This window comes from Harpia harpyja, chromosome 5, assembly GCF_026419915.1.
Source record: "Harpia harpyja isolate bHarHar1 chromosome 5, bHarHar1 primary haplotype, whole genome shotgun sequence".
In the NCBI taxonomy this organism is placed as follows: domain Eukaryota; kingdom Metazoa; phylum Chordata; class Aves; order Accipitriformes; family Accipitridae; genus Harpia; species Harpia harpyja.
The window spans coordinates 47070727-47098311 of NC_068944.1; the positions used below are offsets into that span (position 1 = coordinate 47070727).

General features: G+C 41.3%; 1 long non-coding RNA gene across 1 annotated transcript; it reads right to left on the reverse strand.

Annotated features, from left to right (window-relative positions):
- Positions 1-1314: 1314 nt before the first annotated feature.
- LOC128142411 (uncharacterized) lies at positions 1315-27585 on the reverse strand. The gene is made up of 4 exons (XR_008235386.1): positions 27388-27585; positions 25208-25248; positions 2910-2963; positions 1315-1430 (listed from the first exon to the last, which is right to left on the reverse strand). It is a non-coding gene; the product is annotated as an uncharacterized LOC128142411 (long non-coding RNA).

Sequence of the window (27585 nt, forward strand, 5' to 3'; positions counted from 1 at the left end):
AGCAGGATTCAATGAAGTCTTTGGCTTCACTGTCTTGAGAAATAGTTTACTCCTACTTTGAGCAGCTACATAGATACCTATGTAATGTACCATTACATAAAATCAGCACCTTGCTGCTCTACTGTAGTTGTCTGGTGTTTTTTTTCACTCTGGCAGAGTGATGATTAAAACCCGCTTCAGCTTGTGCCTTGTAGAGGACATGTCTCCCCACAAGTACCACCAGCATAGGTGTGACATCCCAAACTCTGCTTTCTTGATTTCCACTTCTGGAACTAACTCCCACAGGAGTTTCCCTCTGCCTTAGGAAGTTTGTGCCATAGGGGTGTTATTCAACTATTGTTCACTCAGTCAGCCAAAATGTTTACAAAAACTGTGATCTTATAGAAACAATGGATCCTAAAGTAATAGGGTATACTGCAAAGCAGAATCAGATTTCACTCTTTATACTAAAAATGCCTAGATGTCAGCTCTGAGCTAGCAGTTTACGTGACCCATCAGCAATGAAGCCAACAACTGGAAAAGTGGAAGGGCTCTGACTTCATGGGAAGAGTCAGAGGGCTGTGGTCTCACACCCTCACATGAGCTGCCGGCATGCAGATACAGCTCCCAGCTTTCAACCCAGTCATTGCAAGACAGAGTTCTGCCAGTTCCCAGAGGAAACCGACGACAATGTTAAGACAGCTAATTCTGCTTGTTTATGCTATCAACATCAGAAAACGTATGTATCAGAACAACTTTAAGTCCAAAGATTAAATGAAAGATTAGGCTCTGGACATAATAAATAGCTCCAACAAGCATCAGTACAACTGTTTCACAAAGCCAAAGATCATGTTTAGACAACATCAGCCAGTCAGTAATTGATTTGGGGTAATTTCTGTCCAAAGCAAGTTTACTGCCCACCTGCTCTTCTTTTCAGGCACAGAAAGCTGTCATGATGCTAAAGGAGGGCATCTACCAAGACCAGTAATCACAGCCTGCTGAAAATGTGCTCCTGAACAAATCACCACCAGCTGGCACTCAGGGGACTGCATCAGCAGCAGCATACCCTGCACTGCAGATCTGATGGGCCCTAGGATTTCCCCGAGACACTTATTCTCAGACACAGATGCTTTTTGAGGGAGTTGTTCAGCTTCGGGAATCTTTCCAGCCTCAGTCTCTGCTTAAGAGTTGCTGGTCAGCAAGCAATACAAAAATAAATACGTTTCAGTAAGGTAACTCACACATACAGACTCATCAGTCTGTAAATAAAAGTCATCCACCCAAAGGAGCTGGTGATGTATCTCTGACTCCCTCCTATAGTATTACCCAGGTAGCCACACTTCTTCATAGCTTTATTTCTGGGAAATACTTCATAGCATTACAGGAATTTTCAGTTTCTGATGATATAATACAATTCTCCCACATTCTGTCTTCTTTTTCAAGCAGCACTGCTGGGAAAGATAAGAAATACAGGTATATTACATTCTTATGGGCATTCTTAGAGGCACAAATGCCTATATAATTTCCATATTCATAAATTAATAATTAATAATATGGGTTTTAGGTATTCAGGTACACTCCGGACCTCTCAGATTTCTAGCACTAATTATATGCCACACTTCAGTACCAAAAATTTTCATGTAATTTACCAAAAAAAATTCTCAATTTTAACTAAATCATCTTTTAGCACCAATTTTAGTGTTTGCCACAAGTTTCCAGTCCTCAGATGAAGCAATCTGCAGGAATCTGTGCAAAATCCAGACATTTTGTCATGAAATTACTAAAATATTCCATTTCAACTTTATCAATACAACCTTTCCATTACCTATAGGATAGTCAAAAGGGTGTGGTTAATCAGAGCAAGGTTTGCAGAATATTCAGATTTATGAAGAGTTTCAAAATGTTGATTTTTCATCCTAGTTCAGGGTGCGGCCAAATTTCTGAGATTTCAGCATCTCCTGTAGGGCAGGATTTCAGTGCTTTGACCATTCTACTGACTTGACACTTGTCAGAAACTACAGTCTCGTGTACAGCTCCACCACTGTGCTATAGTGTGCATTGGGTCTAAAGGGTGTAAGCATTTCAAAAGTATTTGGGAAATGCCATTGCTCCTGTAAGATATATTTAGAATGTTCCTGGTCAAAATTAACAAGTATTTCTACAAGCAGCTATGTGACACTGCGTATTAGAGGCTAGAAAGAATGACGATATGTGGGCTCTTCTATCTGAGAATGGTAGTAAGAGATTAGTGACAAAATCATAGAATAAGCCCTAGGATAAATTATTTTAGGGAAGTTCATCATTATGGTACTGTGATTCATTCTCATGCAGTGCCCCTTTCCATTGTACTGATTCAATAAAGCATTTCAGCATGGGAGCATGTATGTGAATTCTGTTCAAAATCAAGCGTAAGCCTAAACTATTTAGGATCCCAAAAGGCCTGAATTCAGGAAAAAACCCCATGTAGCCAGGACCTCAGCAGAAATGACTATGAATCCTACCTCTGGGTAATGTCCCTGTAGCTGACAGGTTAAATTCCCCACTTTGTGAAATAAGGCAGTGAAGGGAGGTCTGTCCTTCTAACAGAGACATTCAGAAAAATTGTGCAGATGGAAACCGGTACAGTGTTTGCTGTGGGAGCAGCTCTTGTTGTGCTGCATGTTTGCCAAGCCTTTGAAGAACTAGTTTTACAAGGTCAGGTCAGAGGATTGCCTGGTGTGTGCCTGGGAAGATGTGGCTGAAGACAGTCACGAGTATATGTGTGGAATGTGTTTAAGTGTTCTGAGGAGTGGCAAACATCCCAGCCAAGCCAGATATGTGCTCCTGTTTTAGTAATATATAAGTATGCTGTAAAAGACAATAAAGAGGTCTGGTTGCTTTGGAGCCATTTCGTTGTCATCCCGAGTGCCTTTTTCATCGCCGCAGTTTACCTGCTATGTTTCCATTACACTCCTCCAAGAATAAGCAGCTATGTGACCAGGCAGCTGGGAGACAATACAGCAAAGAAATTAATTACAAACTGATTACACATAGCATTAGTTCCATGGCTTCTCACCATATCACCGGGAGACTTGGACACACATTAGCAGATGTCAGTTCCTGCATGCATGCTTTTCTGGTAACAGCTACCATGATGCTACATTACACTAAGAACACTTTTCTTCTCTCTCACTCTCTCTTTCTGTTTTTAAGTTTAAATAAGATTACAGAAACACTTGAAGCTGACCTAAAAAGGTGGGGTTAATGAAAATCATACAGATGGTGAATGTCAGAAGAATGGGTCGAGGATTTGCATGCATCATAGTGGAGCCCCTGCATACATTTCCATAACAGTAAGTGATGAATAATAAAATGTGTAAGTTTTATGTTTTCATCGTGTCACCATCTCTGATTTAATATTCTTTTTGGTGCATTTTTTTTCTTCCTTGTCCACAGTGCTCCTTCCTTCATTATTTAGTTCAAATGATGAGCCTTTCTCCACCTTTGGGAGTTTTATTTATACTTTTTTCCCCTTCCTGATGCAAAATAGAAATATGCATTAAGAAGTCATCCCAGAGGTAGAGTCATTCATATGTAAAGCAAATAGAGTAATATCTGCGGAGGACTACTAAGAGCATATCACTGTTCAGGAACCTCTTGTTTTCATCTTTTTTTCCACCATTGTGCCCCCAAAAAAGAAAACTCACATGTCAAAATAGATGACAAAAAAATGATGGTGCTATTTGGTCAAAGTCTTGGAAAGTTGTTCTCTTTGGGGAATGGTAATTTATATTTTACTGTTTACCAGTCAGATGGGCAATCCTCAGGACAACCTGATCCTGTAGCTACTGAGTGCTAGCAGAAGTGCTATTAAGCCTGATCCTTCCACACGGAACCCAAAGGGAATGTTTACATTTCATTTCAAAGCAAACAAGACCAAGGTTTATACTGGAGGTTATTATCTCTGTTTTACAAATGAAGACCAGTATAAGAAAGCCTCAGAATAGGACACATTTGCCTGGCTGTCTTTTGGACCAAATTTTACATTGTCCTATTAACCACTGCATGCAAAGTGGAAATTGAGGGGGAGCTGAACTGCACTTAGCTGTCGCCTAACCAGAGAGGCATCCAAATTTCCTTCAGCAAGAGATTTCATCTTTTCAGTTTGTGGAGCCCAAGACATTTTTCAGTGAACATCGTAAACATGACTGTGTGACTTGTTGTATGGCCACTGTCAACTTGCTTTATTTTAAGACCCTGAGAATAATGCAGGGAATCCCCAGGGTCTGCTGAGCGGAGCTTGAAAACATCAGCTTTGGGTGCTTAATTTTCTAACAGAAAAATTCTCTTGTTGCCTGACTGTCTCTAGCTAGGATCGCCTAACTGTCAATAATATTGAATTATTTAATATCCAACCTTTACACCTGCTTATCTCTTAGCAGGATTCAGAGACTCGGTGCTCCTCCATCAGCTCCACCATGGAGCTTTTCCAACACAGTTTCTTTGGAGCTTACCTACTGAAGAAGATCTGAGCAGATCAAGGTAAGCACTCAAATATTTCGAGTTAGGCCAAAGCTATTTAAACATAGCCTTACTGGAAGATTTTCAGTGTCCAAATGCCACCTTAGCCTTTGCTAACTTACTCTCTTATTTCTTTCTAAATATATTAAGATACTAATGTCGTGAACCGATGAAGAAGCTGTATTTGCCAAATGTGACTAATTTATTTTAAATTAATTTTAAGCCTGTAGTTTTGACAGCTTTCAACAAAGGCTTAAGCAATTATGACAGCTGCCAATTATAACAATAGCTGGGGCTGGAGACTAAAGAAAGAAAAAAAGGTGGAAACAACTAATACAGATTTTTATGAGGGACACTGAAATGATTTGCACATTAAGAATTAATTTGATAAATAATTTTACCTTCCCAAATGCATTTTGCTCAACCTTTCCAAAAGGGATCATTTAGATTTCTTATGTAAAAAAAAAAAAAAATTTTTCTTTTTCAGCATTTAAAAAGGGGGATAAAAAGAGCTAAAAAATAAATCCCTTGCTGAAATGTTCCGTTTGATTTATTTGACCTGTTTAGTTTTACGTTTGTTTAAAAACAAATGAAGCACTCTAAAATGTTGACAATTAGGGATGACCTGAATTACCTGTTCCTTCCCAGGCTCTTCCATTTTTTTCAACTCAACTGAACTCAGAAAAAAACCCCAATTACTTGCACAGATATGTTACAGCCCTCAAAAAGCTAGAAGCCACAGCTCCCACAGTTTGAGATAAAGATAAAAGGCAGGCAGCAACCTGCCTGTATCATCCATTAGACGGGAGGGAAAAGCCCCACTCCACATACGAATGGGGGGACACTCCTGCTCCAGCTCCTGCTAACTGGCTGGAGCCTGAGCTTGACCTGGTACATGCCTCTCACCTCCTGTACCAGCTCCATATCCACTGGTCAGGGTTTGGGGCAGGAGGGGAGACAAAGAGAAGGTGGATGACCATCCAGCTTTCCTTAATGTAGGGCAGAATAAGAAAGAGCCTGACTTTCCCTTTCAACATGGTTAGTACATGAAAAAGTGAAATCTGGTAAAAAAATCACTAGAAGAGATCTATAGTAGTTTGCACCCCTGTGTTTCCTTAGCTTAAATGAAAATATAAGCAGAAAATTGAGAATGATATGCCAGAAATTAACTTTTTTCCCCCCTTCAAAGTGCAAAATTCTCATTGGGATTGGAATGTCACCCCAGATGGCTTGGCCAAGGAACACAGGCCAACAGCGTAAACCTCACTGTATATGATTTGACATCTTGATATTTAGCAAACTTAGAGAATGTTATTAAAAGAGACACAGATACTGTAAAGATGAGCCTTACTAATACTAATAAACCTATTTTCTGTCACTGTTTTCCTGGATTAGCCAGCAGTGTGGAAGGCGGCTCAGGTTGTATGCAAAATATCTAAATTCGTACAGTACTGCACCCTCACTAACAAGCTTTGCCCAGTCCTGGGCATTTCTGCAACTCACTTTACCCAATCCAGCCCCTGGTAAAAAAAATGCTGTCTGGAACTGCAGCCTATAATAGGAGGCATGAGAGCTCAGAAAACTCACATAATAGAGCAAATATCTATCTGCACCTCATGAAAGTTTCTCTATCCTCTGATAGAGATGAGGCTGAACCAGACTGGTCAGCAGGGATAGACAATAATGAGGAACTGATCCAAAGCAAAGATGGCAATACAGGACTACTGAGGACCAAAACCCCTTGCAGCTGACACCCACCCCTATGCTGCATACCCTCTCTGCCCAACATGCTTTCTGGAAGTGATGGTAGACCCAAAATGGTATGCCTACCTTAGTTCAGTTCAGGAGTGTGCTTCTAATAGCAAATGTCTTGATATCCCTCACCTACCTCACTTTGGCTTGCACCACAGAGAGGGTTTGGAGCTGAAATTCTGAATTTAAACTTTCTGGATGAAACTAAACAAGAAGGTATACTCCAGAAAAGCACCCGAATGAAATTACTTATTGTTCTGCTCTCAGAAACATAATTTCAGTGCTCACAACCAGATAAGAATTAGTCCAAAGTAAAAACTCTCAAAATGCATTCAGTGTGGACATCGGGTCTCATGGCATTTCACCGTACAGACCTTGCTCCCCCTGGACCACAGAACTGGCTAATGTAGACATGTTAGCTAGCGCGTCAAGGGAAGCAGAAAGGCCTAGAGTCCCTCAGGTGCTTCGCCTAAGTGTCTGAGCCATCTTGCAATCAGATTTCAAAGCACTGAATATTCATTACAATTAATTCCATCAATCTTTATTGTATACAGAAGTGCAACTGCAAAGTATTCTACAGGCAATTTCTGTAAGTAATTTTTATTGTAATTTCCATTACAACTGCAAATAGAAACTTGCTTTTAATGTTTTCATGGCAATCTCCCACTTGTGCTGTTACCATGAAATATGTTTTGTGTCATGAAGTACTGAGGACAGCATAGCACAGATGGGACAGGCAATATAAAATTATTTAGGAAATGGATCCTATTACCAAATGGTTGACATGTTAAAAATTAGGAGAAAGGGTGACAAGATTATCTTACAAAAAGGATGCAGAGGAAGATGGATTACTTCTAATGAGATTTATTCACTGATTTTTTTTTGCTTAGAGTTGTGACTTAAAAGACCATTAAAAATAAGACAATAAATTTTAATTATAGAGATGGTTTCCTTTTTCCTGGGGTTCTGCAGAACTTAGGGAGACAGCAAAGGCAGGTATCCAAAGATTGCTCTGTACAACACTTTATCAAACTGCAGTTGGATACATGCAGTTATTTAGCTAATGATCAAATTAATTCTTGTTCTGCTCTCAGAAACATAATTTTTGAAGGAATTCCTAACAAAATCCTTTTGCTTTCTAATGTCACTCATGAAGGATGCTAGTTTAGGCTACAGCTGGCAACACAGTTGATTAACCAAAGTGACTCTGTAGTGTGCACTGATCTGATGCATGTGATCTAAATAATGAAACTTTTTGTCCCTCCAAACAGGAATGCTTCTCAAGCACATGCCTAAATCAAAAAACATGTGGTCCTCCTGTGGCAATGTTCCAGGGATGCACCAATGGTTACAAGATGCACCTTGTACCTAGCACTGGCACAAAATTGGACTTCATATGATGGTTCAGTACAAATTCTTCTGAATCAGAAGACAGTCTGCAGAAAAGGCATAAAAATGCCTTACAGGATGAAAAGATAATAGCCTATCACACTATATTTTAACAAAGGGTCACCATCCTCAGTGGGAACAAATAAACCACAAAAATGTTACTGCAATCAGCAGAAAAAGAAATCTCTCTTCCGTCACTTCACAGGCACTTTTGTCCTATGAAATCAAATGCTACTGAACCAACTAAATTTTCCAAATAAACTGTATAAGCTCATCTTTTTTTTAATTGATAGAATTTTTTTTTATAGTAAAATTAAAGCAGTTGTGTATTTTCCCCCTTGAATAGGGAATTGGTTCCCTGGAAATGCTGAGAAGGAATTTTCTACAAAATCCAATCCCATCAGATAGGTTTGTTGGAAAATTTCATATTGGGTATGATAAAGACGACTATTTTTGTATCTGCCTTCTCTTGCTGCATCAGGAATAGCGAATAAATGACCTGAAAAACATCTCACAGCCAACCAGCAGTAGCAAGAGTTACTGGTTTTAAAATAGAAAATTAAACTATTCTGAAGTTAAAGATTTTCACACCAGATAAAGCCTCTGCTTTGTTATTAACAGTTCTGGAGAAATGCATTCAAGATTTTCTGGTAATCCATAATTCCAATTTACTGATATTTGAAGATTACCATAGGGTTCTCCTCTGGGATGCTCATTTACTTCTACTGTTAATGTGAAAAAACTGCATGTCTATTTATCAGTCCACATGGTAAATAGCCAGTGTTTAGTCAACAATCCCTAATTAATGTTCACAATATTTCTGTGAGGTTTTGTTTATTCCATCTTACCGTCAAAAATGAATCCAAGATAGAAAAAAAGGAAATGAATGGATCAAGATTTCAACAGATTCAATGTTAAAGCTACAATTGTAAGTTGCAGCTTTGTGACACTCATGGCTATATATGTTTCTACAGATCCCCAAGAGAGGGCTGATATGTATTACCTCCCTCCGCGTCAAAAGGACAATGATGACCTACAAATCAGAAGTTTTCTATGTTGTTTTGGAAAAACTAAGCATTTTTCCTCCTGTTTTCCTACTTAGCTATGAAAGATTAACTTCACTCATTGCTCTACACAAGTATACACGAAGGCTAACTCCCCATGTCCTTCTAAAGAGAATTTTTTGACTAAACTACAAGGATCAAGGTCTTCAGTAGAAGAATAATGAGTAAGGGTCTGAATCAGGGAAATTATGTTTAATTTGATGTCAGTAAGAAGCTTCCTGACTTCCTACTTTCTGGCAGCACCACATGTTCACATTCTGCAAAATTATTCAACAACAACCTCCTGGAAGCACAAGAGCAGCCCATCCCTACAAAGGGAAAGGAAGAAGGCAGAACAACTCGGGCTGTTCTATGATTCTATGGAAATCAGGATCCCATTGCAACATTAGGAGGAAAACTGAACACAGATGGAGGCTGAACCTGTAAAGAGATGAGCCATCTGAAATTGTAACATTATTGACATCAAACGGGGAAAAAAAAACCCCAACAAAACAACCAGAAAATCAGAAGTATTGGTAAGCCCTTGAAAATGTTTCAAAAGAAGCTTGAAAGTAATCTTGAAAGCCATTTGCACAGATTACACAGTGAAGAAGTTCTCAAAATGGAATAAGGAGCACCATGCTGTAAAACAATGAAAGACTAAGAACACAAGCAGAATAAAGGAAAGATTTAATAAACAGGAAAGTGCAGCAGAAACCAAGCTAGAAACAGCCAGCTCACATGATGAGCTGCAAACTATCTCACATGGATTCGATGGTGATGCTGTCCTCTGGACTCTTGGCTTTTACTCAATCCCTGCCTTGCCAAAAGGGTTTTATTGTGTAGTTATGGGCTTATTAAAACCCTTGTGACAATGTATATTTACAGTGCACTTCGTGACTTAGAGCAAAAGATCCCTTGTCACAATGGTCTCACAGGTGAGACGAGACATCCTTATGCGTGCGCGAGGGCCTATGAAGCATTTGCACTGAAAATGTCATTTACAGCAACGAGGAATGCTTAGTATGGCTGAAGGGGTTTGGGCAGGGGGTCTGGGGGGGGAAGGGAGCAAGAGAAGTCATTCCTGAAAGACCTTGGAGGGAAGGCAAAATCCTGAGAATGGCACAATGACTTAAAGAGCAACAGGGCTAATTTACTGATGGTTTAGTAATTGTCAGGCTTCACTGAAAGCCACAGAAAACCTTTAAAATCTCTATAAAAGGGGCCTGTTTTAAAGAGGCTGTCATTGCTGAAAGGAAAAATAATACACTAGTGGGACTAATTCTAAACCCAGCAGGTCTGGAGGTGAGTCCCCGCAGAATAGAAAGGGAAAGCAATCATGTCAGATGAAAGAGAATTTGTAAGGGAAGAATATTCTGCTGGGTACTATCAAGCCAATTGTGGACTAATGCACATCTCTCATTGCTGTCACTAATTTAAATAGGCTGAACATTCAACCACTATTATTATGTTATCTTTTTAGCTGAAGGTCAAACACATGGGCATTGAAACCTTGGCAATTCCCCTGCACATGGAAAAAATGTACATACCCTACATTTGGTATGTAATATTGCACTTTGTAACCAGCATGTTTACTAGTAACTAGAACCGAAGGATGTAACTGAGCAAAAGAAAGCAGAAAATGCTTTGGCTGGGTGGCAATCTCTATCCAATCAGTAGGGAAACATATCAGAAAGGTAAGGAATGACATGCTCCCTCTCCTAGAGCTTCCCAGTATGGACATACACATATGGTATGCGGTGCCAGGGCTGTAGTCGCCAGTGAGCAGTTCTTTTTATTGTGGCTCCTATGATTATTTCTCATAAATCTGTATGATGGAAAACAACAGAACCCTCTACAGGGCTTTTCCTTTATTTATACACTCTGTGATGCAGACATTGGGAAAAAAAAATAAAATCACAAAGCAGAGTTATTAGCAGGAAACCTAGTCATAATTCTGTAACTCAAAACCAAGAAGTATCTCTGTTCTATAAGTTTCTTAAAGAATCATACAATAATTTAGGTTGGAAGGAATTTAGGTCATCTAGGCGGACCTCCCAGAAAAGGGACAGCTTCCAGTTTAATGAGGTTGCTCAAGACTGTGTCCAAGAAAGTTTCAGGTATCTCCAAGGATGGCAACTCACCAACTTTCCCAGGTAACTATACCAGTGTTTCCCATCCTCATTGTGCAGAAATATTTTTTTATATCTATCTGGAAGATTTAATGTTTCTATATGGAAAGTAAAAATGCTAAGTATGGTCTTTTCAGCATGCCAAATAAATATATTAAAATAAACATATGCCCAGCTCTTTACTAGAACTTGCAGTGTAACCTGGAATACAATAATACATTTGTAATAGCATATGCCTTGCAAAAAAAAAATTTAAAAAAAATCAAGGACTCTAAGATTTCTGAGTTATTACTCTCCCATTTTGAACAATGGGAACAGACATCACAGATCACAGCTTTCCATCCTGCTTTTTAAACTAAAAAAAAAAAAAAAAAAAAATCCTTCTTTGGATCGCTCCAAAAGGGGGATTTTGATGCATCCTCTTGCAGTTTTATCTCCTAGACAGGACACATAGTATGCTTCACCAGCACTCACCAAACGTTCACTGAACTAGATTCAGATAATGTGCTAGAAATTACTATACTTATTTTTATATGTATCCCAGTGTCTTAAAAGACATAGTTCTGCTACGGACTATGCAGCACAGAACAGCATAAGAGTTTCTGTCAAATTTAAGCAATAATACGGAACCTTGATAGGCACGGACTGGTCAAGGAGGAAGTGAGGAGGTAAGAGGAACTCATATCTTCATTTCCTGACTTCTGTCCCAGCACTGGGCTATCCAAATCACAGTCCCAGATGCACTGTGTAGAGACCTGCTGTGGGGAGCCGAAGGCTGCAGTGGTGTGCCTCCTCGTCCCAGCAGCATGAAGAGAAAGAGGTGTCCCACCACACACAGGGACCACCTTGCCCTCCTTCTCCCCTGCCACCTGACCTGTGGCTGTGGTGACCTCAGAGCCAGGTGCCACTGGTGAACAACCAAATAGACAAAAGGGGAGAGAGAGACGGCCCTGGCACAAGAAAGGGCTACACAGCAAACAGTAATTATTGTGGATCCAAGCAGCACATAGAAACGTCCTTCTCTATGTGACTGGTTTTAACTAAGTATCCATGCCCACATCATGACAGTGCTTAGAGCGACCATACACAAGTCAATGCACATAATATCACTGTGCCTTTTGTAGTCAACAACTGTGGGTGATTCAGCAATTGCCAAGCAAGCCGAGAGTACTGGGATAAACTAACACAATCTTTTCTGTAACTATAGATGTTTCCTGAATTAATTTCTGTTTGGATAAAAATGTATCTCTTAAGAAAACATTGACTTATAAAAACGCCAGTGAGGGTAAAAGCATCACAACCTTTGAGAAATAATTGAGATGATTAGTAACCTCCATGGTTAAAAATGTAAACCATACTTACAGGCTGAAATTATCTTCTTTCAACTTCCAGTCTCGTCCTGTTTTTACACCTGGGTCTGCTAAAATGAAGGTCCCATTATCAAACTTTGGTTCCTCATGTAAAACTACCCTGAAACCATTTTTCTTCCTCCTCAGGGAGCTCAATGGATTAGTCGACCTTATTTTTTTAATAAGTGGGTCCTGTCCTTACAGCTGTTGATGTTTTCACCACTTGATGTTTCCTCAAGGACATTTACATAATAGTTCACTTGAATTGTGCTTATTACTCCAGCAGCTGAAGCAGGGCACACCATGGTAACAGGCCCACAATTACTCCTGCGATCTCTGACAGCACTCCAGCAATCAGTGCTATGTGAATGGGATGAACACATTTACTGACAATCTCAGGGACAAAACCTGGAAAATTATTGTATAAACACACATCATGGTCTTCCACCTTAAATTCAAAACCACCTGAGACAAAACACTAACTGAACCAAATATTTGTATTCTACTTCACTGTTAAGGCTGTATGTGTACATAAAAATGTAACCTGTTTTTATCTCATAAAAAGAATGATGCAATACAAGTCTAGAGATATAAAAGTGTAAACGCAGACATCTTCAGCCTTAAACAGTATTCTTTTTTTTCTCTATTTCTCTCTCTCACTTATGCATAAATGCTGCTCAGAGACACACTACAGAATGAATCACAGAGGAGCAGGCTGCACCATTGCAGTAATGGGAGTGGGACTGGCACCTGAATGCCTAATTTTGAAAAATACAGATTGCTCCTAACTCTTCTGAAAGGTGTAATACTCCCTACCCAAGGCTACAAGGATCCTGGATGGCTCCCATTGCTATTACTTCAGTACATGTCACTCCCGTTGCTTCCACACTACAGAATTTCCAAAGTATCTGCAGGAGGTTTCAAATTAACTCCAAGTTTTGAAGCAATACCCAGAGGAGGCACTGAATTTCATTTGGGTTTGCTTTGAAGCAAAGACCTTCGGGCATGAACCCCAGAGTTTCCTAAACTCGAGTGAAGCTTTCAGGAAAGCCGGCTGAAGTTAGTAATAAAAGCCAATGTTAGGCAAGCTTTCAGTTTCAGAAACCCCTGTAAGTAGTTTACAACATCGATATCATTTAAAATACCCCTGTACAAGTGTAATCCTTGGTATAAATCCAGAGTAAATCCATGGAAATGTGTCTGCTGACTGCAGCTGGTCAGAACTGTCATATATGATTTTGTAGTTACGTTATTCAGGGAGTCAACAAACTGACTAAAAAAAAATCTACTGAGAAACCAGTGGAGCTGCTGAGCATGACAATTAATTGTTTCCAGTTCAATAAGGTGAGGGAAACAAACACAGGAGACCTGTGAAAGCTAAGCCTCACATCCACCTCGGGACGTTCAGCAGCTAGCTTTTTGGGATGCTGTTGCCAAAATCCTTCTAAGCCAAAATTCTTCAGAGATCAGGTCTGCAAGCCTTGGCCAAGGAGGCCACTACCTCCACTCTGTACCGGGGATCAACCCCGGTCCTGAGAGCTGGCACGCGTGCTCATCAGCTGCGGTGTCGGCAGGTCTCTCCTCCTCCCCGGCCCCCGCTGCCCGTTGCTGCTCGCTCACGGGCTCCGGCTGGGGCTGTGTGCGCGTTTCCCGTTCTTCTGCAGAGCCCAGAAGCACAGCTTCACTCACACTAAGCAAATAACACACGCTCTCTGCTCAGGCCTCGACTCTTTGTGCTAATATCCGCAGCTTGCAGGACTGAACCCAAGCTTATTCGTGGTGTACAGTACTTTGGCTTGAAAGTTGGCACCCTAACGTGCAGAGGATTTATGGCACATGAGTGTGCATAACAGAATCAGATTGTTATTCCAAGAAATTGGACCCAATCTCACCCTGACAAAGCTAGCGGTAATTTTCCTAATTGATGCATTGGGAGCAGTCCTCAGGAACTATACTGAAACATAGCTTTCCATTAGCCTCCGCAGGGCTGCCTTTTTACAACGTGACAATTATTCAAATATCATTTCATTGTAAAAATTATAGTTTTAAGCTGTGTCATGGGTTTTGACATTTGATAAATTCATGATGCATTTTACTACATGTTCCTGCTCAGGTGTTAATATGCAAAATCCCACAAATGCAACAAAATACAATAAAACTTCTGACTTAAGATATTAATTAGGTGATTAAACTGTCACACAAGATTTGTTTGTCCTTTGTAAATTAGTAGCTCAATCCTCACAATTTATAAGCAGAACAAATCATAAAACAAAAGGCTTGGTTCACTATAAAAACCACTAAGCTTTTGCACAAGGCCAAAGCAGCCATGGAAAATTGATTTTCCACAGCTTACTCAGTCTTGAATAGGCTCTCCTTTGTAGAAGACTTTTTATTGAGTGAAGCCAAAACTCATTATAGCTAAGACCTTTAGGAACAACATGTGTTTGCTCCATTATTTTTAATGTCATCAACATCACATTTTAATCTCATGTATTAAAGCGGGAAGAGCACAAAGACATATTTGCATTTTACTACCAGGGTAAAAGAAGGACACTATGCTAGACCTTTAGTAAAATGTGGACCATGGGAGAAGGAAAATGATTATTCATTATTTCTCACATGATAAGCCGTGGGTAAAGAGCACGTTTAAGGTAAAGTGGGGCCTTTTGTACAGTGTACCATTAAATCATGGAAATCGTTATCACTGGATCTTAGGGCAGTCAACACATAAATAGCCCTAGACAAATTCAGGGGACAGGACATTAAACACAGCATTCCAGTTGCTGCTTAAGAAATCTCTTGACCAGTGACCGCCAGAAGCTGGGAAGCCCTGGGAAGCCCTGAGAAACCTGGTGTCTCCTCAGAGTCTGGCCTTGCTGTGGGCAGCAGGTTGGACCAGAGACCTCCTGAGGTGCCTTCCAAGCTGAACCGTGCTAAATCCCTCTATACGTGTACTTTTCTTACACTGTAAACAACCTAGCTGGTATCAGAAACAAGTTAGAGGGATACAGAGACATTTAATTTGAGTTGGTATGGAAGATTTTACGTGGTGTTAATAGGCAAAATTGTGTCACCTGATGCGAGATACATTAAAGTCAACAGTCTTCAGTAGCTTTTCTGGTCGTTGGATTACTTTAGTTAGTTTTGCCAGGATTATCACAAAGAAATTCTTCCAGAGCATACTCCACACACCTGAATAATAATAGTGTAGGGGCTGAGCAACCTGCATTTTACTAGCGGTACAATTTATGATCCATGCAAAAAACACCAGCTGCTCACCCAGCTCTTGGCAGAGACGTGATCTCTTGGAGTCACAGCGCTTAAATCCAGAAGTGCCATTTGTGATCACCTAATCTGATCTACTTATCACAGGCCATTACCTTTGTACTGAGCTCAATAACTTTGTGTTTGACTTAAATACATCTTCCAAAATGACACCCCGTCTTAATTTGAAAATGAGAGATGGGGAATCCATCTCTTCCCTTCATCATGTATTTCAATGATTAATCACTCTTTCTGTTAAAAACGGGCACAGAATTTCTAATTTGAATTTGGCTGGTGACAGCTTCCAGCCATTGCTTCTTTAGTACTCAGAATTTTCTTACTGTGAATATGCTCACGCATTTTAATGAGGTCACCTCTGAGTCTTGTTTTTAATTCACTAACATGCCAATTTCTTTACTTCTCATGGGATGAGGTATTTCTTACAGCTCACGAATCATTTTGGTAGTTCTTTCCCTTGCTCTCTCAAGTCTTTCAACAGTTTTTTAAATATGAATATGAACTGGATACAATATTGCCCTTCTGTGCAGAGAAGATATCCTCACACTCCTATCATGAATCTGTTTATGCATGAACATCCTACTATTGATTGGAGCATGCAAAGTGGATTCCTTCGGATGAAATAAAAACATATTAGAAGACTGACAGTTACTAGACGAAAAGATCTTTGATATAAGAAGGTTTAGTTGAGCACCCAGATTCCTGAGTAAAGAAAACAAATTTCTTAGTGAAACATGCTGACTGTCAAGCTGTGGCCTTTCAGAAGTCACATTACCCTGACCTCAGCTTCCGTAACTACAAAATCGGAATAAAGCTTCGTTAACCCTGACACACCAGGAAAAAGAAAAGACTGCCTGCTGTATTACTGTCATAGCAATTCCGTTCTTTGCCACAACTGAAATTTTCAAATAATTATGCCACCTTAATGTTAAAAAATTAATTTTATGCTACAGTCCTTTCTTCTCCAGGGGCTATTCAAAGCAAATCCTTAGCCCGTAGAACCACTGTAGACATAGGAGAAACAATTATCTTACTGCTACAACAGTGAGATAGATGACTACAGAGATAAAAAGGCCATGGGTTGTACTATGTTAGTTCAAAGCTACTGAATTTTGCAAACTTTAGCTGACAATTCTCACTTTAGAATCACTGCTGCCATTATTGATGTTTAATAATGCCAATTTAAATGCATTACTGAGTTGAAAATGTGAGCTCTCCAAAATGTGCCTTATTTACTTTTGAAATCTTTCCTTTTTAGCAATAGAGATACACGGTTTCTCAGAAGTGACAGATGCTGCATTCCTTTTGCTGCTCAGGATTCTTATCATCCTTTCAGACAATTGAATTTCTTCCATTTGTAAAATGTATTACCAGAGGAAGGATTGCAAGTAAAGCCCAGTGACTGGAATCAGAACTGTTTCGGCAATACAGGAATACTTCATTGATCCATATTAGTACCTAGGAATCCCATTTAAAAATTTGTATTTACTTATTCTTAGGAATTAGAACTTGAGCAATATCATTAAAAAGTTCATGAGGGATATAAATTTGTAATATTCATATAACAGATTTCTATAAGATACACTTAAACTTGAACTAATTTGATGGTTTGATTTTTTGGAAATGCCCTAAATAAAGGTGAGCACATTAAATGTCTAGAGGCTGATTCACCAGAGAGACTGAAGAAAACAATCGCAAGCAGAGCATCTTTATCCAAAGAGGTACTTTCTAGAGAGGTTCCCAAAAAAGGGTCTACTTTAAATGAGATGTGAAGAAGCATTTGTCAGTGATCTAAATGGGACTATTAAACTGATGCTAGTAGATACGAAAACACTAATAAAATTTGTGACTTCATAAATAATTATTTGCAGAATGACTCAGAGAAAGCAATAGCCCTTTCAGACTTAAAAATTTATGAACTGATGACATTCTATTGATTGGAACGTTTACCGCACCTTCAATAGGTCTAATTAATGAAACTGAATTAAACATAGTACTTAGCAGGATGACACTATGCCCCGGTTCTCTGCAAACATCTCCACATTCAAACATTTTCATGCTCATGGAGTCATCTACTGAGGAGCCTACTGCTTGCCCTAGTGAAGTCAGAAAGTGTTTCTCATTAACTTCAGGTATCTTATGCTTACCTACATACAAATATAAAGCTACTTATGAGATATGTAAACTCAGCAGGATCTGATACTTGATGAAACAACACTGTTAAAAATCAGACGTAAAAGAATACTTGGTTCATTTCTTTTATCAGTTAACTTCAAATCATTACTATAGTGATAAAGATGTGGACGGTTACTGCAACACACTGGAACCTGTGGCATAGACCTGGAAAAGAAATTCGTTATATTTTGCAAATAACGTAAATTTGCATTTTAATACATTCAAATACAAAAGTATAGAACCAGGAATAGGTAAAACGGCATGAACTTTTAAGCAGCTACATTATGGCAAGAAAGGCTGATAGGATTTTTGAACATGTTAAAAGAAAAGAAATGAGCAAAAGCAGAGAGGCAGTTCTTGCCCCTTGATGAGATCATTTTAGAATAATATGTTCCTGTCTACTACCTTTTTTTTTTTTTTTTTTTTTAAAGATGTTAAAAAAGAAGGACAGAAATGGAATAAGAAGAGCCATAAAGATCAGGCCTAAGATAATGCCTTAAAGCAAGAAACTTGAGGTTCCAGATCATCTTGTTTTTTCAGAAAAAGGACTGAGAAGAGACTGGAAACTAAAACAGAAAAAGGCACAAAGAAAACCAGAAGGTGGACTCAGAAGGCAGAGAAATTCAACTTAAAAACTAGACATCATTGTTTTACAAAGATTAGTGGATTTTTCATCTCTCAGTGCCTTCAGGTGAAGACTAGATACCTGTCTAGAAAATGTTTAGGAAAATATGAGTCATTTTGCCAAACAGTTGTTAGAATGTAAGAGTAACTGCGTATTTGTTCAATACATGAAATAAGGAGACTTAATGATTTACTACTCTGTTCTGTCCATCTGCAAAAGTAGAAAGGTTAGTGGAGCAAGGATTTTGGCTAAAGGAGATCAAAGTTTTCTGGCTCAATGAATGCTGTTGCCAGAAATTCACTGCCAACCAGGCATCTAACAAGCAATTTCCGAAGATCCGCATCTTGAAAGAATGGAATTTGATCCTTGTCTAACTGTTCAATTCACAGATCCAAGAGCTTAAAGTTGTCATCCTGAAAGTCATATTGCTACATTTGTAGTACCCTCCTCATACTGCATGATCTTATGTCACGTATACACTGCAATATTTTAATGCAACAGCCTCAAAAGGAGATGAGTTTACAGCCTTAGTTTTTGGGGGTTTGTGAGCTTCAGTCAGCACCAAAATGTTATTTATACTTTAGAGACATGTTAGACTACCAAGGACAGCAGCAAGTTTTGGGTTAGCAGCTGGATTTTCTACTGCAAAGCATCATATAAACATGGCATTCTAAATTCTGAATTTTGGGGTAATGAAATACTTCTAATTCTAAAATTGACTTAATTCTAAAAGCTACCAGCCTTGGGAAGCTGATATCCTATAGTAGTCCACAGAATACAACTGTGGCTAGCAATAGAAGTACATGTTCATCTGCCAGTGTAGATTCCTACTTGAATCTTCCCTAGAAAGGGAGCGTTTCACTCTTCAGCTTACAACCTCATTTGTTCCCCAGGAACTTCCCTCAATCATCTCTCCTTTTCACCCTTCAGATAAAAACAGCTTTCATGTGTTGAGTGAAGCTATAATCTGTAGGTTACCAACACTACAGCCCATCCAGACTTCTCTATCTACCAACTTCTCTGGAGGAATAGAAGTCCACTCCAAAACCCCACACTTCAAAGAACTTTGAACAATTTGAATTTAAGTTTAAAAAACAGTATGAAAATGCACTCCCATCCAGTCCCATTCAGCTGCTGAACTGGAAGTTTTAATCTAATGTGATTTTCCATGTTTGGTTATTACAATGGCTACATATCATGGAGTCAGTGACAAAGGAAGGCAGCTTTTGCTCTTTTTTTTTTTTCATTTTCTGGCTAAAGTTAGAGCCCTTACATGACTTGAATCTAATAGTGTTTGACTGAATAGGAAATCAGAAGTCAGACAGGAATTTTTCAGCCCTAGAAAAGATAAAAGTGAGTTACTGCTTTAATTGGCTGTTGAATTAGCTCATATGAATAATAGCTCACGGTCTTTTCAAGTCTGTGGTTTAATAAGACTCCCTTTTACTTCTTTGTCTGAAGATTTACTGGAAAAGATTCATTCCTTTGGGACATAGTGATTACATTCAAACTCCAGATGTGAAAAAAGAAATAGCTATGCAAAGCAAAAAGCATAAATAGTACAGGCTGCTGGTAGCACTGGTTTTTTACCACCTTCTCCATGTGGCAAACACAAAGGTCTGTTTTAATTATGGTACAGGGCAAAAACTGAGGAGGCACTTCATGACATGGGACTGCACTGTACAGGCCTTGCAGAGCTGCATATAAAAACAAAAACAAGAAAACACAAAAAGGGACAGAACAGATGTATGCCAGTCAGCAGAACCGTCATCCATGTCACAGGGTTGGAACTCAGGTGGTACACAGGCTTTTGTAAGTTCAGAGCTGAACCAAAAAACATGGGGAGAAATTTTATGTGATCCAAAAAGTAGATTCCTATTGAGCCCCATACCTACAAGCAGATACTACCAAAAACCACTTTGTGTGTATCAATAATCAAAATGAAAGGTCAATACAAAAGGAAACAATTCTTTATTCTCTTTGAATGATTTTTGTTGTGAGTTAGTAAGCCAGTAGCTCCTTGCCTGTATGAACTGTTACTGTAATACCTTTTTCCTTGCAAACAGTAGCATTAAACATGTTTATCTATTCTCCAACCAGGCACAAGCCGTTAATGCATTGCCACTATCTTCCATGGCACCCATTAAATCTCTACTGAAGCACTATTTACCCTTAGTGTACCCAACCATACTACTCGGAGGCAGTGACTATGTGGGGCATAGTATGGAGCAAATTCCCACAAAAGACAAGAACCTCCAAAAACTCCATCACCTTCTACTCTCAGCACAAAGCGCACTCCTGAACCCTACACATTTAAAATAGGAGTATAGCTATTAAAGTACTCATCACAAACCTGAAACTCCGTACTAGACAAACAAACAACCCTGCCCTAGAGACAGAAAAAGGCACATGGGGCATCAGCACATTGTTTAATCCCCTCTTGGAGGTGATAATAACGTCTTGTATCTATGCATTTTGACACAGTCTTTAATCACTATTTTTGCATAGGACCACTGCTTCATTCACCAAACAGCTAATCAATATTTTGCTTTCACCTCATAACTCACTGTGTGGCCCATGCTTTGTTTACTGCCCATTATTCAATTGTGTTATGACGGCAGAATTATTAATTTCCTCCAGGGCTTCTCAATGGTGCTCATCACTTCAATATCTGAGTGCTGCACAAATGCAAATTAATTTAGCTTCACAACAATCCACAGTGGCAAAGAAAAGGTACTACTGCTGTCTAAAATATAGGGCGTGGAGGCACAGAAAAATTAAAGGCAGAGGTATTCACTGATTTTAGATGTCCTGTCTGAGGCATCATAGATGTAATTTTAAAGTATTTAACAATATTTCAAGCACAGAGGTTGCATCATCAGTCACAGGTGTGACTGCTGAGCAAATTGGATTTAGGACCATAAATAAAGGTGGTCATTAAAAATTAGATAATTAGAAGCTATTAGACTATTAGAGGTTCCACATACAGAGATCACAGAACTGGTTTAAGTGGCTATATTAGCACTAGATAGGAAAAGTCCAGTGCAAAAGTGCATTATTTCAGTCACGTGATCTTCCTTTACCCTCCCTTGCTTCATTCATTAATGACTTCCCAACTCAAGCAATAAATGAGGCAGGAGTCACCTGGGCATCACTCGTCTCTCCTGCATGGCCCTCGTACATCCCTAGAGCAGGTCCATCCTGCACGATGCTCGAGCCAGAAATCCTGCATAAAAACAGTCTGTGATCACACATGTATCATAAGGGGACCAAATTAAGGTTGCCAAGCAACCACCTCCCCACATTATGCCACAAATCCTTGTCCTTCATCTCTTCAGCAAACAAATGCCAGGCCCCATCTCACAACCCTACTCTTTCCCTAGTCTGCTTCTGCAACCCTAATTACCCGTGCTCCCAAAGGCTTCTCCATTGCAGTTTCTTTGTCCAGACAGTACCAGCTTTCCCTCATTATTCCAGTTGTTATTCTTTGTGTTCTTCATAATTAGCATTTAATCCGCCCCATTTCCTATTTCCCTGACCAGCTCTCAGTCCCAAAAGATGAGACAGACACTGTTAAAAAAAATAAAGCATGCTCAGTGAAGAGAGAAACTTCAGAGATTTTAGCTGTTAAGATTTTAGCAAGTGTCTCCAAAAGCAGTATGAAGCACAGTTTTTTCTAAAGCCTTAAAATGTTGCCAAGTTTAAGCGGATTTTTACAGTGAAAAGACAGTCCATTTCTCTGCTACCAAAACAATTGCCTGCCGGATTTCAATTATCTATTGCAGAATGGGTCATGCTACTGCATTTCCAAGAAAAGATCACCAGAATGAGCAAAACATTGTCATATTGCATAAAATTTATCCTCAAAACCAGCTAAGACATCTCAGCTGACTTTTTTCAAACACAAACAATAATCAATGTGCATGCAACAGTGAAAGTGTCAGATGAAGATAATGAAGTCTGGCAAAGCTGTGAGCAAAAACAGTTGTTAAATGAAATTTCCTGTAAACTTTTTAATGGGCTAAGAGCAAGACTAGAAATAAAAAAGTTCTCCTACACTTCATTCTCAAAGTGGTTTTCTGCTGCTGCTTCCCTGTAAGTGTAAATGTCACCCAAATGCAACTAATATCTTCAAAGTCTATCTATCCTCAGCATATTTTTACTTTATCATCATCTGTTGTCTTTACTGTGATAAATCACTGAGTATATCAAAATAAATTTTAGTTGCAAAAAGAATAGATGTGCCCAATATCAAGAACTGGATCCTTGTCTGAGAGCCAGCAATAACATAACACTTACTGTCCTAAAACACACATATCTATGGATATGCCTGACTACATAGAGAAAAATGGCCTAGAATATACTTGGAGCATCAAATGGTCTGTTGGTCTTCTCCAAGGGGTGTGAGACAAAAGCCATGATGAAACAGCTGATAACCAGCCAACAGTCATAGGAAATTTAGTCAATCCAAAGACGAGCAAAAACAGCAAAAGAAAGTTTTAATAGTCATGTACTCTCTCACTGCAAACAGTAAGGGAGACAGAGCAAAGTGAAATAGGCACTTTGCAGCATAATTATGTTGTTGATTTCCTGCTACACAAGGCATTTTACTGTTCAGAAAACTATAGTCAGGAAACCAAATCAGAAACGTGCCACTATACGCCCCATTTCAATAGGACACTTGGAGGACACTTTCAAATTGGCCTACTGGTCTTGGAAAGACTTGTGATTTAGATCTGCTGAGTATTGGCACTTTTGTTTTTTCTAGGAAAATTTCATTGTGACCTTACAAGGTGCAGTGGATGGTGTTGTCCCCCATCAGCCTCATCTTAACTCCTTCTGCATCCTCTACTTGTCTCCTCCCATTTTAAAAGGGGAATCGGATCTGGTATTCTTCCCTCCGTTACTTTTTACTTTAAAAAGTGAAGACCCCTATGATTCTAGGACTGAAAGTGTACTTAGTATCCCACATCTAGATAAACATAATAGGTCTTGGTAGGACACACGCTTAAAATAAGCAAAAGAAGATGCCTCTTTACATAGCAAGGAGCCACCCCATGGAACCGACTGCCACGGGACATTGTGGACGTTGTAGAAGAAAGAAAGATCCATCAAGGGTTACTGAGTAGGAAAATTGTATCAGGCTCAGGCATCTCCCGAGAGCAGTCAGTGGCTGGAATGATCCCTGGGGGAGTACGGCAGGTGCTTCTCCTACCCTCAGCCTTCCCCGCAGCATTTGCCTACAGCCAGTGATAACAGGGAGAGACTGGACTACCAGAGGGTTAATAAATGTGTAGAGACCACAGGAAAGCCCCAAACTGCATATATTGTGAGAACAATAGGAGCTCTGTCATACATTTCTGTCTGCTGATACTCCTAGGCCTGTGTTTATGGCTGCTCTTCCTACATGGTTTCCTATTTCAAAGACAGGTGTCAGCTCTTGTCTAAAAAAAAGAAAAAAAAAACACAACCCCAAACCCTAAGACTTAACCTGTGAGCAGTGAACTAAAGAAGAAAGAAATTAGGGAAAACAACCACAAAGGAATATGGAAGTGGAAACAAGAAGGCAGGGGATAGTCAAAGGATTACAAATGTACAGAACAGGGATTCACAGGGGAACATCAGGCTGAGCATCCCTAACAGCACTTCTGTCGGCACTCTGAACATATGCAAGGATGCGGGGAGGCTGCCCAGGGGTGGCCTACCTGGAGATGGATGGGTCAGGAGGAGAGAACCAAAATAGTCCCACAGGCCCTGGCATTCCCCTTCAAGTTGCCTCCTCTAAGAGCTGCTGATGACAGGTTCACCCAAGGCAAGAACGTCACTGACTACAAAATCCCGTTATCTGGTGGGGCCTTGGAATGGGAGGATATAGAATTTACAGGCTACTGGATAGATGGCCCCTTGGTCTGATCCCATGCAACAGTTCTCATGGTCTCATGAACAAGGGTGTTTCCCACAAGGCCTATGGTGGTTTATGTATATGCAGCACAGGACAGAGTCTAGACGCAAGCAAGTCACTCCCATTGTGCGGCCTTGCACAGTTCTAGCTCATGTCTCATGGACGAGGGTGTTGAGGGAGATCCCGTTACGTACAATCCCCCCGTTAGCATTACACCATTGCTTACAGATTTCTAGGAAAAAAATATCTGCAAATACCATAATACCATTATTCAGCTTCCCCATGGTGATCCTGAATGCTGCTGAAAGGAACACCATGTGCAGCCGTGCAAGTATAAAAGCTTGCATGAAACCAGGCGAGCGCTAAAGCTGCACTATTCCAACATGCATGTGAATGAGCCGCAACTGAAATCACTAATGGTGACATTGTTTGCAGCTGGCTTATCAAGCCACTACCAAGCTTTAACAAGATGATTTTTAGATAGGCTATGCCCAGCAAAAAAGCACAATTTCAGAAGTGGAGAAATGCTAATAGAAATGTAACAGCACATTACTGCTTTGTAACTCGAATGTTACATAGGAAAATGAAAGGGTAAGAAAAATATAATTCAAGAAGAAAATGGTCACCGTGCTTCAGATACAAGACACAGTTACGCATATGTGTCAGTGCTCTTTCTTTCTCCCTATGCTTTCAGTCACAGCTAATCTTTTAATCTGCTTGGTATATTTATGGCGTTCTGAAGAAAATTTCAGAAGTTAGTTACAAAAAACATTACAAAAATTACAAAATCACACATGCATATGTTTGCAGTCTTCTGTCTCTAAATTTCACATTAATGTACACAGGGCTTAGTTGCTTACTGAAACACAAACTATGCTAACATCTTCTAACCTATACTTAACCTGCTGTGAAGAATAAGGCTAGACAAAAGATTCTTTCCCCCATGTTAGGAAAATATTCTGGCAAACATTCCTGCAAGAAAATCTTTATCGTACCCATGTTTTCAAGGGCACAGAGGACTGTGTCAAGGTTCTGTTTTAGGAGAACAAAATGAAAATAAAATATCAAACAGTGCTTACCAAGGGAGTACCATCCATCTTGTTATGTATGTAGGGAGAATCTGGTGGAAAAAATAGCACGTGACTATATAATTAATAACTGTATCATGATATATATGCATAGGAAGGGTAATTAAGGTTGCACAGGCACCATTCTTCTCTGACTTTTGAGGACTTCATCGTACAGTCTGAATAGTATCTTTTATCATAGGTTTTGGTGAGGGGTTGGAAGCAACAGGGATGAAAACAAGCCAGTCATGAACTAATTAACAATCAATTTTCTAAAATTGCATAGACACAAAGAGAAATCGCTCCAGGAGGCCTAAAGAAGAAGTAGGAGTGACCAAAGGAAAAAAAATAAAATCAGCTGCTCTAAATAAGGTCCATTACATTTCCTAATGACAAAGGCTGAGTGCAAACAAGTCTCCCAAAATTCAATAAGAAAAAGCTGAATTTCTCAAGTTATTTAAGAAAGCAAAACAAGGCTGCAGAGTCTCCCAGCCTATGCAGCAGAGACACAAAGCACAGGCAGAGAGTAAGAGATTCATGACCTACTCCCATCTCTGCCATTTGTATTATTTCAGTGCCAATGTAGTTCATTTACCTAGCAACAATAGTCTTCAAAGTGCTGCGTGAACATTTATCTTTCCAGTATCACCAACTCCCCTTCTCTGCAAGGGGGCAAAAAGTAAGATCCTTTCAAACAAATGGAGAAGAGAGCAAATGGGGAAAAAAAACCCAAAAGCTTTTCAATGACCTAGCCAAGGCCACAGAAGAAGCGTCCAGCAAAAAAGCGGGATGAAAGCCCCAGTTATATCCCACTGCTATTCAGCAGCCGTTAAGGAGTGCTTTGCTCAGCAGAACATCCTTACAGCCTGTACATCCACAGACCTGGAAGTAGGCTGGGCTGCAGATGCATTTTAATGTCAATCAAGAGAAGGCCCGGCCTGAGAAAGAAAACAAGTGCTAGCCTTGCTAGGACGTGCTGGAGCTTAATTCATGCTCCTCTAAAATTTATGTGAAACACAACATTAAAAGGTGGCAGTGGCTCAGAAGTGATTTATGGAGTGTCTAATAACTGCTCCCGTATATGCCAAGGCTTTTACGTGACAGTGGCGGCCATGCAATTTCTTGCACCGCTTTCTCGGCAACCCCGTCCCCAGGAGCCCGGTACCCGCTTCTCGGGGGCGATCCGAGCTGTGTGTCCCGTCGTCCGTCCTCCCCCCCACCCCCGGCCTGACAACCCGCGGCAGCACCGCGCCGGCTCCCTCGGGAGGGGCTGCGGAGCCTCCCGGCCCCGGCCCGGGGCACCCGGGGGTCCGGGCAGAGGAGCCGCTCCCGCACCGCCGGGCGGCAACGGCCAAGGGAGTGGGGAAGTGCTGCCGGCACGGTGGCGGCGGCTACGGGAAAGCCGAAAGCGGGCTCCCGCCTTGCCAGGGGCTGTGGGAACCCACCGCCGACGGGAACCCTCCCGCTCCGCCTGCCGCCCTTTGCTCCTGGTTTAGCAGTTTAGCAGAGGAAAAACGGAATTAGATGAGAAAGATGCCAAGGGCGGGTTTGCTGCCTGCTGGGCGTGCCGGCTGCCGCGGCGGGGGTGGGGAGCCGAGCCGAGCCGAGCCGAGCCAAGATGCATCAGGGCAGCGCGGTCCTGGTGTCCCCCCCCGCCCCCGGGCAGCTGAGCCCCGCAGAGCCAAGCCGAACCCAGCCCGCTTCCCCGGTGCCGCCCCGCGCCGGCAGGGCGGCGGGGGGCGGCCGGGCCGGGCGGAGCCGCCACCGCAGCCCCTCACCCGCTCCGCGCTGCGGCTGGCGCCGGGCCCGCGAGGGGGGCCTAAGCCCTGCCCGCCCCGCCCCGCCTGCCCCCTCCCCGTTCCGTCCCCGCTCCTCCCTGCCCGTCTCCCTGCCTGCCCCGTCCCCCGCCCCGGCCGGGACGCAGCTGCCCCGGGGCGCGCCGCCGCCTGCAGCACCACGGAGAGCGCCCGGGCGCCCTCCGCCCGCCCCGCGCCCCACCGAGCCGGGCCGGGCCGGGCCGGGCCGGGCCGGCGCCCCACCGCGGCATGCATCCGCCTCAGCCCGGGGTAGGGCCACCCCTGCCGGGCTACCGGGGGCCGGGGGCTGTCTCTCGGTTAGGGCGAGGCTCCCCAGCCCTGCGAGGCGTCTCCCGCCCTCCGCCCTTCTGTGCGCAGCACTCAGTCGTTTCTCACCATTTCCTCTGAGGAATAAGCTCCTCTCACTACAGACGTCGCGGCACAATTAGATCTCTTGTCTCCTGGTCACCCTGCCCCACACGCCGCAGCCACACAGCTGAAGGCCCCGAAGCGCTTCACCCCACAAGGCCGCAGGGGCCCCGGGCAGGGCCTTCCAGGAAGGCGGATCACCCCCTGCGCCCCGGCAAACCTGCC